General features: G+C 51.1%; 1 long non-coding RNA gene across 2 annotated transcripts; it reads left to right on the top strand.

Annotated features, from left to right (window-relative positions):
- Positions 1 to 1,052: 1,052 nt before the first annotated feature.
- On the top strand, positions 1,053 to 7,809 carry LOC102014071. Of its 2 annotated transcripts, none has more exons than XR_264354.1 (3): positions 1,053 to 1,141; positions 2,874 to 3,104; positions 7,579 to 7,809. It is a non-coding gene; the product is annotated as an uncharacterized LOC102014071 (long non-coding RNA). The 2 variants fall into 2 exon arrangements; XR_001231588.1 differs by having other exon boundaries at positions 7,538 to 7,809.
- The last annotated feature ends 5,649 nt before the right edge of the window (positions 7,810 to 13,458 follow it).

Genomic DNA, 13,458 nt, shown 5'->3' with positions numbered 1-13,458 from the left:
CCTGCTCCACCGTGCTTAGCCGTCAGCCTAGCCCAGACCAAGGTGACCAGTGGGGACACTGGCTACAGGACTCCTGGCTGCCGCCTCCCGGGCCCTGCCTTGCTGCCTCTGAAGCAAGAAACAGCAAGAAAGAAAAAAATCTAGTCGAGGAGTGAGCAGCCTCCCAGAGCCATGCGGTGGAGGTGTTAGCCATGCGGCAGGGATGGAGGCGGGCCTGGAGAGCAGGTGGAGCCCAGGGCCCTGGCCAGAAACCGGCCTAGAGGATGCTAGGGTGAGCGACGAACCTCAGCAGCCACAGCTCCCTGGAAAGGGGTAGCAGCTGTGAGGGAGGACGTGCACCGGGCCCCAGCACCTCCCTGCAGGCTGCATTTTTCCGGCATCTAGACTAAGACACGGCCGGCCCCAGCTGCTTGGCCACCCCACCATCTGATGGCAGAGGGCTGCCCTGTCTCCCCCCTTGAATCGCCTGTGCAGCTCTCACTGAGCCTCTGAGTGATGGAGTGTTGCCACTGCGGTGTCTCCACAATCGAGCTACTGGTCTCCCCAGATCTCCCTGGGTAAAGAAAAGCTAAACATAAATAATGTGCCTGTGTCACACTCCAGTACTGCCTTTGACTAGAGGGAACATGCAGAAATGGCTGAATACAAATGAACAAAATTAGACTCTTCCAGCTCCTCCAAATAGGAAAGCAGGCCCCTCTTCTGAGCCCCAGAGATAAAGCAGCCCAATCTGTCGGGGGCGCACTCCTGGATAGCTGCCTAGGAGCTGCTTATAGCCGGTGTTATGGAGGCTGCAGATTCACAAGCGGTAACCAAAATACACAGTGAATGTTCAAATTTAAAAATTGATTACAGCAACAGACACATTGCCATGAGTCCCCCTCAAAATCCTGCCCCTTGCTCTGAGCACTTATCCCATCATTCTTGCCGCTCCCTGAAGTAGTCCTCTCCTCCAGAAGTCCTCGTTCATGAGCTTCTTTGTGAGGCGTGACCAACAGCACAATGACCGCTGCTGCCAGGCGCCGCCCAAGAGAACGGCAGGCTTGTAAAAACTTTGCAGTGTGTCCTCATCCACTTTGGTCCCTGGATCTGGCACCATGTGATTTCTGGCTCCTTCTTGAAATCAAAATGACCGTGACAGGTAAGCATTTTGAATGGATTCTGGACACTGCAGCAGCCACAACTGCACAGCTAAAGATACCCACAAAAGAGGACGTCCAGAACTGCTTCAGGAGATGACAAGGGCCGCAGGGTAACTGTGTCCAAAGCAAGGGTGGGTATTCTGAGGGGGATGAACGGCAGTGTCTTTTACTGTAATAAATTTAATTTAAATATTCACCGTGGTTTTTGATCATACTGAGTAGACCTATTCACGGGCTTGTAGCAGACAGATATATTTTTAACCAGCTGTTATATATACAGCATCTTTGAGTGTCAGGGCGAAACATCTCTGCAGAGGAAGGCTGCTGGTCAGGGCAAGGTGGTGGGAAGTGGGTAGCTGGGAATGGCCTGCAGGGGCTACACAAAAGGACCAGGAGGCAGGGACACACATGAGCACAGCCTGACCTTCTTCTGTCCTTTCTTGGAAATGGTGACAACCACCCACCCTGGAACCTGCATACCCTCACACATTTCTTTTTCCCAGGTCCTAGGCAGAGTGGGAAGCAGACAGAGTAAGCCTCACCTTTTCAAGTTGGCCTCAAAGCTAGGGGTTCTGGGCAAGTATGTGGCTCCTTCAAGAGGGGTCAGGCTTGCCAACAAGATAGAGACACCCAAAGGAAGCCTCTTGTTTCTGTGTGACATTACATGGAGATACAGTGATGCTTTGGACACTACAGTGGACAGGCTCTTAGGTGTGCACTGCGTCAGCCCTGTTGGGGTTCCCACGTGAGTTAGTGTCGAGGGAATTGGGCACAGGAGAGGCAGACAGATTGGCCTGTGACCAAGTGGAAAGGGACAGTCATCCTGCACCTGCCTTACAGCCAGGTCTGTGCCTGGAGCCAACCAGGCTGGAGGCTCCAAGAAAGGAGAAATTACTGTGCATTCATCAGTTGTCCAATAAATGCTCATTAAATAAGCTTATTACACAGTCAGTACACAGGTTTTATGGGTACATAGGAAACTTTGAGGCCATCCTTCTGGTTCCATTTCTCCTGGCCCTGAGGTCTGGCTTCTTCCCCAAAACAAGCTATGGAGCTTAGGCAGGTCACTTCCATGGCCTTAGAGAATAAAGCAAAGGGGTTGTGTTCCACTGGGTAAAAGTGGCCAGTCATAGAAGACCATGTGTACTGTAAGGTGCCATTGATGTGAAATGCCCAGGACAGGCAAATCCACAGGACCAGATGCAGATTGGAGATCAGCAGAGACTTCAGGAAGGAGAACGGGGAGGGACTGCCAATGGGGACAGAATTTCTCTGGGGAAGGATAGAAATGTTCTGGAATCAGATAGGAGTGGTGGTCACACAATACTGTGAATGTCCTAAGTGCCACTGAATTGTCAATTCCGCCTTTTTTTTTCTGTACCAGGAATGGAACCCAGGGCCTTTGCCTTGAGCTGCATCCCCACAGGGGGCCCTTTTTTAATTTTATTTTTCATTTTGACACAAGGTCTCCCTAAGTTACGGAGTTGCCCGTGCTGGAGTCAAATTTGCAATCCTCCCAATTCAGTCTCTGGAGAAGCTGAATTGCACATGTGCACCACCATGACTGGCGCAAATTGTGCACTTTTGAATGATTAATTTATGTTATATGAGTTATACCTCCGTATAAGAAAGGGGAGGTTGGGTGAAGCAGTTCCTTGAGCCCATTCCAGATGTGATATTCCATGGACTTTCATCTCATGTGGTCCAACCCTGCTTCCCTCCCTCCACCAGGCTCCCGGAGAGGCCTGAGCATCCTCACAGCACCCACTGAGGAGGAGGATATCAATGGCACACTTGGTGGTCAGAGACTAAGCGTGAAGGTCACCCAGGAGGGCACATTCCCAAGCCTCGGAAGGGATAGGTGGTGATGACGGCATTGGAGACGGCATTGGAGACGGCAACCTGAAGAGTTGGTTTGGCTGAGACTGAGGATTCAGGAGCAGAGGAAGCCCTGGGTCAAAGGTGGGGAGTCAAGGGATGGGTGCTCCATTGGGGGTTGGGGGGCATTGGGATCAAGAGACAGGGGCCCAGCCAGGGGTAGGGAGCTAAGGTAGAGGCCACAGAAGACATCAGTCTGCCCAGAGCTGGCAGGAGACAATGAAAGTTATCCAGAAGCCCTGCAGAATCTGCACACCCCAAACAGCCCAGTTCCCCCTAGCACGTCTCTGGGACTCCATGGAAAAGCATGCCATTTTCCTTAAACAATATGCTCTACCCCTCGGTCTCCCTAATCCCTCCCCATGACCCTTCCATGTGTTAAGACATGCATCTTGGATATGCATTTACATAGCACTCTGTGTCCAGAGACATTTCACAGGGAGCTTCTGGTAATTTTCTGCTGCAACCCAGACTTTCAGAGGTGGGAATGTGTTCTTATCACAACTCAATCTCCCATTAAAACTGCTCGATAAACCTGTGGACAAGGACTGCTCCAGGTGGGATAGTAGGGGGGCTTCTAGGGCCATCTTTGGACCAAGGAATTGAGGCCACAGAGTCCTGTGTGGGGTTGAACCCTGATGGGCTGGATGTGCTTCTCCACCCAGTCACCTGCTTCTCAAACCCCCTTCCAGGAATTCATGCCGGGGGTGGGGGTGGGGGTGGGATGAGAGATGAAGGTGGTGGAGGAGCTGTGGGCAGGAGGGTGCCCATCTCCCCTCTGCCATCTGAGAAGCTTTGTGGTGAAGTTTCAGTGCAGATTCCACTGGACAAAAGGACTCACTGCAGATGAACAACCACAGCATGATGGCCCACAGTCTATTTTTATAAAGGTTTATTGGAGCACAGCCATGCCCACTCATGTACAGATTGGCCTTTCTTACTTCCCCTATGCAATGGCAGTGGTGAGAACCTGCCCGCCACACAGACTTCCTGGTTGGTGAATCTGACTCTTTACAAAAAATGTTTGCTGACCCCTGGACTAGTCAAATCCTCTCATTTTATAAATGAGCAAACTGAGGCCTAGAGACAGAGTCAAAGTCCACAAGTTAAAATAACTGGGGTGGGGAGAAGGGGACGAAGAGTAAATTTCCAGTCCTGGGGGTTCTTGTGCCTAGAGAATACCGAGAGTCTCCACCTCGCCTCCACAGTTCACTCCCAGGAGCAACAGACCAAAAGAGTCAGCTAGAGCGGGACAGAGGGTTGGGATGACATCCAGTGCCTCCCTCTTCCTGCAGCTCCTTCATGCCTGCTCATTGCCTCCACTCTGTCGAGCGTAGATGACAGGGAGCCATGGCCACAGATTCAAGGGAAGGTGTCTCAGTTTTCTTATTGCTGAGACAAAATACCCAGCCCTCAAAGTTAAAGGAGGAGATGTTTATCTGGCTCTCAGTGTGCAGAGGTTTCAGTCCACACTTGGCTGGCTCCAAGGCAAGGTGGCATGGCAGAGAGGCAACATAGAGGAGAAACAGTTCATGGTGGGCTGAAGCCAGCAAAAGCAGCAAGCAACAAGCAGCAACCCTCTTTCTGTCTTTATATCCTAATCAGGCTACCCACCGTTAGGGTAGGTAGCACTCCTACCTAGGGTGGGACAACCTCAGTCCTAGCATCAAATAATGAATCAATCCCAGCATCACATCCTTGGTCCCAGCATCACACACCCTAGATCCAGCCATCTCTAATAAGCCCCAACAAGACCCCATGAGGTTTTGGGGGGACATCTAGACACAAGCCATCACAGAAGGGCAGGAAAAGAAAAAGGGAGAGACTAGGCAAGAGCAGCACGTGATCACACCCGGCCATCGCCCCTGCCTCCCTCCTTCACCTCTGCTTCATCTCTGCTTCCTCTGTCCTCCTCGGTTCCTTCCTCCTGGAAACAGTCCCAGTTTCCTGGGCTTGGAAACTGATCCTGCAGGGGCCCTGCCATAGGCAGCCAGGTACATAAGGCCCAATAACAGGTGGAGCACAGATATGCTGCTAGCAGACAGGCCTTTGGAGAAGGAAAACCACAGTGGGTACAAGGCACTCATGTGGTCCACCCTGCTGGACTCAGTGGAATAGAGGCATCCTTAACACCGGCTGGGCAAGACAACCCTACTCAAAAGGAGCTGGGGGCTGGGGGTTCTCAACTCTGCTGGTGTCTGTGCACTGATCCGAGGTGCTGAGGGTCCACCCCAGTGGCCGGCAAAGAGCCCCACTTTAGGAACAGAAGGTTCACTATGCCTTCCAAAGGGCCACACCGAGCCTAAAACCCAGACCTTCTCTTGACCCATCCTGGAACAATATTCCAGTGAGGCACAATAGAGCTGGAAAAGGCCCGTGTGGTTTGAGGCTGGTTGCTAAACCTCCACAGGAAACACTTACAACGTGTGGGAGGGACTGAAGGCGAGGGAATTGAGCTCCAGTTAAGGGACGTCTCCAAAGCCAGATTCCGTGGTGTACTGTACCCCTGCCATCCTAGCACTCTGGAATGCTGAGGCAGGAGAATCAGAAATTCAAACCCAGCCTTGGGCAACTTAGCTACATCCTGTCTCAAAAAAAAAAAAAAAAAGTGTCTCTGTTCAACAAAATCATTGCATAACTTTTCTATAACCTGCCCTGAGGAAGCCTATCTTTCCACGTTCTATCCACTGCCGATGTCTGAGTCCTTCCACAGGGACATTTTCTGCACCAACAATAAAGCACCCTGAGCCATTTCCCTGTCAGACCCAGAGGTGCAGAAAGGGTGACCCTCCCCCTCGTCTTCTACTTATTTCTTTGCTCAGAGTCTGCAGAGGGTTTGGGAGAGGATCCCTACCTTCTCTCTCTCTCTCATTCTCTCTCTCCATCTTTCTCTCTGTCTCTCTCCCTCCTTCCCTCCCTCTTTCTTTCCTTCCCTCTCTCTCTCCCTTCCTCCCTCTCTCCTGTCTCATTATTCCCTCCTCTAGAAATGCGTTTCTTCCCTCTTGCTGTAGATTAGCTGGACATTAGAAGGATGGGCCCAAGAACACAATCTCTCTGTGAACAAGGACAGCTATGTCACCCAGCACTTCATCCAGCACAGGCTTGACACAGGACCAACACCAGATAAACACAAGCGGTGTGCACATGTGCATGGGTGGGTGGATGGGTGGAAGGGTGGGTGGCAGCACCCATTTGAGAGAGCTAAGTCCTGGTTTGTGAAGCCTGGTTCCAGCCCAAGGAGCCCCGAGAACACTTGGGGATCTCTCCCTCCTCAGCGCTTCTGTCTCTGAGTGTGGTTTACACACTGGCCCTGAAGACCGTGGAAATTGACTTGACAACAGCCCACAGGGGCTGCTCTCTGCAGGCTGCAGCTTTCAAAACCATTCTCCCATCATCAGAGGCTGCTTATAAACCAGTAACCATGCCTGGCAACCTCCAAGCATCAAAGGCGCCCCAGAGAAAAGCAAAATCTAATTACCCTGGATGGAGGCAGCCCCTGGAAGGTTCTAAGAGTGGAGGTTTAGGATAGGGTCAGCCCTCCCGGCCCAGCAGCCACCTGGAGAGAGAGCAGTGCCTGCAAACAGCCCAGCAAGGGAGGGGAGGCCAGCCTGTGGTAGCTTGGGTTGGCCAGTATCGTGCTTTTTGAGTTTAAGATCTGGATGCTGCCAGGCGTGGTGGTGTATGCCTGTAATCCCAGCATTCAAGAGGCTGAGGCAGGAGGATCATTTTGAGTTCACAAGGTGAGCTCAAGTTTAGCCTGAACAGTATAGCAAGACCCACTCTCAAAAAAAAAGAAAAAAAAAAGAAAGAAAGAAAAAGAAAAGAAAGATTTGGATACTAACATTTAAAAAGCATAAGCTTTCACATAAAACTCTGCATGCCTGGCTTCTCTCCAGAAACCAACGCTCTGTAGGGTGCTGGGCCTGTGCTCAGCAATTCCCAGAGCCACACGGTCACAGCCCCTCTGGACTGAGGGGTCTCCCATAGAGCAGGCCCCCACCTGTGCTGGCTTGGCCCCTGGAGGTGGGTGAATGTGGGATGTTTCTGCTCATAGAGGATCCTGTTTTGCCCAGAATGTTCCCACACGTCCAGGGTGCAGACCCTTCTTTGCCTTTCATGTGACACAATCTCCTGTCCTCTCCTTTGTCGCTTTCTGTGTTTTGCAGGAGACCCCAGGGTCAAATGCAAATCCCATTATCTCTTTGATTCATCTATCTGAAAAGAGGTCTGAGGATCCTCCTGGCCAGAACTCGTTCCTCACTCCCCAGATGCAGAATTGAGAGTTGCCTGAGGCCCGAGCTGAGCCTCTCTCTAAAGAATGAAAGGAAACTGGACGAGGGCCTCACCAAGTCTTCCTTTTGCTCCCCCTCCCTTAGGCTCTGTGTTAGTCAGTGTCTCCAGAGAAACAGGCAGTGGGATGGAGAGATGGAGAAATGGAGGGAGAGGTCTATGGGAACTGGTTCATGTGATCACAGAGGCCAAGGAGTCTCATGATGTGCTTGCTCCCTGCAAGCTAGAACCAGCGAAGCCAGTGGTGTGACTCGTTCTCTGCCTGCAGCTCTGAGGACCAGGATCCCCGATGTCCAAGACCCAAAGAAGATGGATGGCTAAGCTCAAGCTCAGAGAGGAACTGGTCCATCCTAACTTTTCATGTCATCTGGGCTTCAACAGACGGGGTGCAGCTGGCTACGAGCCTGTTAGTGAGAGTGGACCATCTTTCCTCAGTTTCCCTATCTGATGCTAAAGCCTTCTGAAAACATCCTCCTGTACATACCTGAAATCGTGTTGTCCTGGGGATCTGGGCAACCTTTGGTCCAGTCAGCTTGGCCCAGAGCATTAAGTCTCACAGTTGCCTTTCCTGAGGCTGAGACCCACCAGCCTTGGACTGCGCTGTAGGAACCCTGGCCCTGGGAAGCGCGGGCCGCCGGGAGAGGGGAAGTGATGAACAGTACCTGTTTGCTCTGGGATAACACAGCCGGCTCCATTTGGAGGGAGGAGCGCGAGGGCTGTTTGTTCTGGGAGTGGTTAATCCTTGTTCAAATTTACACCCTGAATCTTTAATGTAACTGTGTCAGTGAGGAGGTGGCAGGATTTCTGGCAGCTGGGTCTGACTGCGGAGAACTTGACTCTGGCTTGAGGAGTCCTGCAGGACACAGGAGCATGAGAACCCCACTCCTACACTGTGCACCCATGCTCACACCTCCAGGAGCCCCTGGGACCCCATTTCCAGGAGGGCTGGCCCAGGTAGAAAGCCAGGTGAAAGCTGTGTAGGCCCAGCAGAATTTGTGACAGGCCGTGCTGCCCAGGGTCTATGTAGCACTTGCTCTGCAAGAAACCACTATATAGGTCTGTGTGGAACCCTTGTTTCGTTCAGTTTTCAAATATTTATTTTAAAAATAAGTTCTGGAGCCAGGCAAGAGGGTGCAGACCTGTAATGTCAACATTCTGGGAGGCTGAGGCAGGAGGATGGCAAGTTTGAGCTTGGCCTGGGGAACTTAGCAATTTAGTGAGAGCCTGTCTCAAAACAAACAGTGTGAAGGCCCTAGGTTCAATTCTCAGCACCAGGGGGAAGAAGTTCTGGCATTTCCCAAGAGTTGAGTCCATTCACACATCTTCAGTACTCCAGACTATCAGAGAGGAAAGGCAGCCCATGAAGGTTGGTAACCTCACAGAGGCCAGAGAATACAGTGGAGTAAGCAACCTAGTGTGCCCCTCAGTGTGGACACCTTGCTGTTCTCTAGCTGGGGGCAATACACCTGCCCAGAGGCCCTGGCATGCCCTGGTACATGGTAACTTTCCAGGGAAAGCCCCAGACTGGTAGTGTTTGCCAGTTTCCTCAGTATACATATCTCCACCACTGCTGGTTTCACCATAAGGTCAGGAGTGTGCAGGATGTCTGAGCACCACCAGCCACACGAGCCTGTGTGTTGTTCCTTTCAGCTGAGCTACAGACAGGAGAGACGGAAATCTTGGAGAAAAAGTGGGGTTTTTCACCAGAGACATAAGAAACAAGCAGCAAAAGTCTTTATCACCATGAGAGGATGAGAGGACCGGCTTGAGGCCATTTGCAAAGGCAAGACTCTCTGGGGCTCCAAACACCCAAGGCAGCAGAGAGAGACCAGTCAGGACTGTCCCAGAACCTGGATTAGGGTGTAGATGGCATAGGGATTCAGGCATGAAGCAGGAGCTGAAGCTGGTGGCTGGCCAGAGGAAAAGTGGAGCTCAGTTTCCCCATCTGTGAAATGGAGTGATATTTGTGAGAATCAAAGGAACCTTTGCAGCATCTAGTCCATTGCTGGCACCCAGCATTCATTTACCCAGACACTAGGGGAACACAGCAGGAGGAACAGTCTGGGAGCAACTAGAAAGTAAGTGCCACACTGCCAGCCAGAAGGAGAAGACAGAGACAAGTCCTAGGTATCCTCTCAGGGCTGGCGGCCACCTGAAGCAGGAAAGGCAGAGGCGGCTCAGGGGGTCTTTGAGGAGTTGGGAGTATACGGCTGGTCTTAGAGGACAGGACACACATTCAGCTGGGGAAGGAGGAAAATCTAGAAAAACCCAATAGCCAGAGCAAAATCTGGTGGGATGGGGAGAGTCCAGTGGGATGCTAGGGGAGCACCAAGATGGTGATTGTGTGAGCTTTTCATCACTATGAAAAAAAAACCCAACCTGAGAATAGCAACTTAGAGGAGGAAAGGTTTATTTTGGTTCACGGCTTCAGAGGGTTCAGTCCATGCTTGACAGACGCTGCTGCCTGTGGCGACGCAGAAACCTCATGGAGCAAGGGCTGAAGAAAACTGCTCATCTCATGGCAGCCAGGGAGAAGAAAGAGGGAAGAGCCAGACAGGAGGGAGCTGGAGCGAGGTATAGTCCTCCAGGTCATGCTCCCGTGATCCACTCCCTTTAGCCAGGCCCCACCTCCTGGGTTTCCATCACCTCCCAATAATGTCATTAAATTATGATCTCATCAGTAGATTAATCCTCTTGATAAAGTTAGAGCCCTCATGATCCAATCACTGCCCCAAAGCCCATCAGCTGGTAATGAAACCTTCAATATCTTAAGCCTTTGAGAGCATTTTAGGTGACAAGCTTAAGAGTGGCTGATCCATCCCAGCTTGGAGCAAGGTCTTGACTACTCCCTGGGCAAGTGTCCCTGACTGAGCACTTGGAAGGAAGGCAGCAGCCTTCAGGTTAATAGGGAGCCATGGAGAAGGGCTGCACCACCAGGCCCATGCTAGCTCCTCTGCCGTGGCAGCCCTCCAAACCCAGCTGAGTGGCAGGCTGCCTCATCCTGCACCTTCGCTGCCCACTGCAGGTCTCTCAGTGGCCCTGCTAGAAGCCGTAGAGGCTCTAGGGAGAGTGAAGCCTGTGACAAGACCTATTTAGGGCAGTATCTTTCCAGTCCCTTCAAATTATGGTACCCAAGGATGTGGCGAGTGTCCCCACAGGAGACTGGCTCTGTCTCCATCTCTGTCCTCCTGTCCTTTTTTCTCTGTGTCTCTATCTCCCTCCCATCTTTCCCTCATCTCCTTCCCTCAGACAGGCCCTTTGCTGAGCGAGGATTGGATGTCTTGAAAATAGAAAGGGGCTTGCTCTACCCAAGTTACAATCTGAGGAGCATTCTCAGCCTGGTGGCAGGTAGCACAAAGGAAACAGAGCAGAGGAGAAAGACAGCCACTCTCCCCTACCCAAGCCACCCAGACTCCCCTCTACCTTCCCCTCCATTCTCCCCCTCTGCGCTCCTCACCTCTTTCTGGAACTGAGGAATCCCTAGGGACAAGAGTTGTGCTGAGGACTGAACTCACAGTGTGACTGAGTCCACAGCAAGAAAAATCCAAGTTGGCACTGGAGGAGACAAAGGTCCTGCCAGGTCATGAAGTCAGGAAATGACCAGGCTGGCCAGAGTCTTCCTGATGCCACATGCCCACATCTCGGTGGGAGGGCTGAGTGTTCTCCTGCCTGAGACACGGCAGGTTCTCCTACCCGGGTTCCTCAGGTCCCTAACAGCCATTCCTGGCTCACTGAAGTACCCAACCAGAGGCCCAGGGCATTTGCCTCCTGACCTAGGATGCGGGCCCCATAGCACAAAGCACAGCACCACTGTGTTTTCTGGTGATTCGAGGAGGAAGAATGCCCAGCAGCCCACCTGCCTCTGCAGCCCTGGCCTCCAGAGTGGCCACCAGCCTGCAAGATTCTGTCTGTAGAGACCGACCTTCAACAAGTGCAGAAGGAGCCCAGCTTGACTCTTATTAGCACGATTCACTGCTAAATGATCTGATTAAATGGGCTTTTTTGCCACCTAGCTGGAGGTGATAAGCTCCAGCAAGGACTTTGTTTTACCTCAAATTGGGACGTTTAACCCCAAGAAAAACAAATCCCTGCTTGCTACTTCCCCGACCCTACAACCCCTTTCACAGCTCTTGCTGCCTGTGGACAGCTGAGCTGATGGCCATGCACAGGGACAGCTGGAGTGGAGGGAAAAGGCATTGTTCAAGGCCACTAGAAAGTGACCATGATCAAGCCATGGCCTGGTCCTCCCCTACAGAAGCTTTTGCATCAGACACTCAAGGCCAAAGGGAAACCAGCCTGCCTCAACCGGTGCAAACCTCTGCACTCTCACTATGGAGTGACTGATTATAAGTTGGTTGTGACCCTTGAGGCTGGTCTCTCAGAGCAGCCTCTGCTATCCCAGAGATGCATGCTGGGATGCTGGGTATTTGGTGAAGGTAGAAAGGAGGACCTTGATATTAAGGAATTTGCCCTATAGCATGGTATTTGGGTTTGGCCCTGTCTCTACTTCTTAATAGCTGTGTGACTTTAGGCGAGTAACTCAATGTCTCTTAAGTTCCTGTAAAGTAAGGACGAGAATACTACCTTCCTCAGTGTGACTTTGAGAGTGGAATGACACACAGACGAAGCACCCAGTTTAGAACCTGGCCCACCAAGTGGACAGCAGTTGAGAACGATGGTGGAGAGAGTACCAGAGGAAGAGTCCTTCTTCCTTCTCAGTCTTGTGACCCAGCCACCCCAGTCCACCGTCCGCACCAAGGGGACATCTGGCACCTCAGATCTAGAGACAGGTACGAGTCTCTACGGCAGCGTAAACATAACATGCCCCCACTTACCCACAGTTTTCCTTCCCGCGGTTACCCAAGCTCAAATGTGGTCCAAAAATATCAACTGGAAAATTTCCAGAAACAACTCATAACATTTAGATAACTTTTTAATACAGTGTACTGCTATAATTATTTTATTTTTATTGTTGATTATTGCTAATCTCTTACTGTGTCTACTGTATAAATTAAACTTTATCACAGGTATATATGGATGGGGAAAGCCTGGTATCTCTGTAGAGCTTGGGAATGTCCTCTGTTTCAGTGTCTGTGGGATGTCTCAGAATGTGTAGCCTGAGGATAAGGGAAGGGACAGCTGTTATTCACAGAACACCAGGAGAATGTCATCAACAGGAGCATGGATAAATCGCCACACACTAGCCCGTGGGACTTGAGGCATCTTTACCATTGCATGGGCTCCTGCTCCACAGTGACCCGATTGGTTCCTTGGGTGTGGAATATTAAGTCAGAGAGAAACAGGACCCCTACTTAATATTTTTTAAAGCCTCATAAATAAACAAAGTAAGCCCCATCATGTTGACCAGGGTATACATTATAGAAAGCTCTTTTTGAACAGGACTGGAGCAATCAATGCAGCATTTCGGCCAGACCTGCCCTGGTGAAGCAGGACTGGGCCAGGTGACAGTGACGCAGGTGATACTGTTGCTCTACCACTCTGGCGCTTTTGCAGGTGTCCATCTAAGTTATGTCTACCACCGAGATGTATGTTATGCAGTTTCCTTTCTACATATCAAGAGTACTTTTTAGGATATTGAAAAACTTTTTGTAAAATTTGGTCTGGCTTAGACATAACTTCTTCCTTGTGGTGGGGGGTGGCACTCACTCACCACTGGGGGAAATGCTAAACTGCTGAGCCACTTGGAGAAAACAGTTCTCTAGTTTCTGGTAAGGAAATTACTTCCTACAGTTACTGTACGGCCTAGCAATCTCTCTCTTCAAGAGAAAAGAAAACTTTCAAATATCCACAGCAGTTCAATTCATGACAGCTGAAGACTGGAGCCAACCCAACTGTTCATCCCCAGGAGAACAGAGAGCAAAGCAAGGTCCACGCATACAATAGGATGCTACTCGGCCACAGGAAGACAGGGACGACTGGGCCACCAAAACACAAAGGACGCTGAACAGCCTATCCAAAGGGAAGCCCATGAGGCTCAAAGGCTACTCTCCATGCTCTGTTTATAGGAAATTCTAGAAAAGGAAAAACTGCACAATGACAGAAAGTCAATCAAGGTCAGCAGAGTTAGGGTTGGGTGGACTTTCCCAGATAGGAAAGGGAGCACAGTCCGGTTCATCCGCATCCCGGG

The sequence above is a fragment of the Chinchilla lanigera genome, unplaced genomic scaffold (assembly GCF_000276665.1).
Source record: "Chinchilla lanigera isolate Chin_1 unplaced genomic scaffold, ChiLan1.0 scaffold00105, whole genome shotgun sequence".
Classification (NCBI taxonomy): Eukaryota; Metazoa; Chordata; class Mammalia; order Rodentia; family Chinchillidae; genus Chinchilla; species Chinchilla lanigera.
Note: the sequence above shows the minus strand (reverse complement) of the source record. Positions and strands in the feature narration are given on the sequence as shown.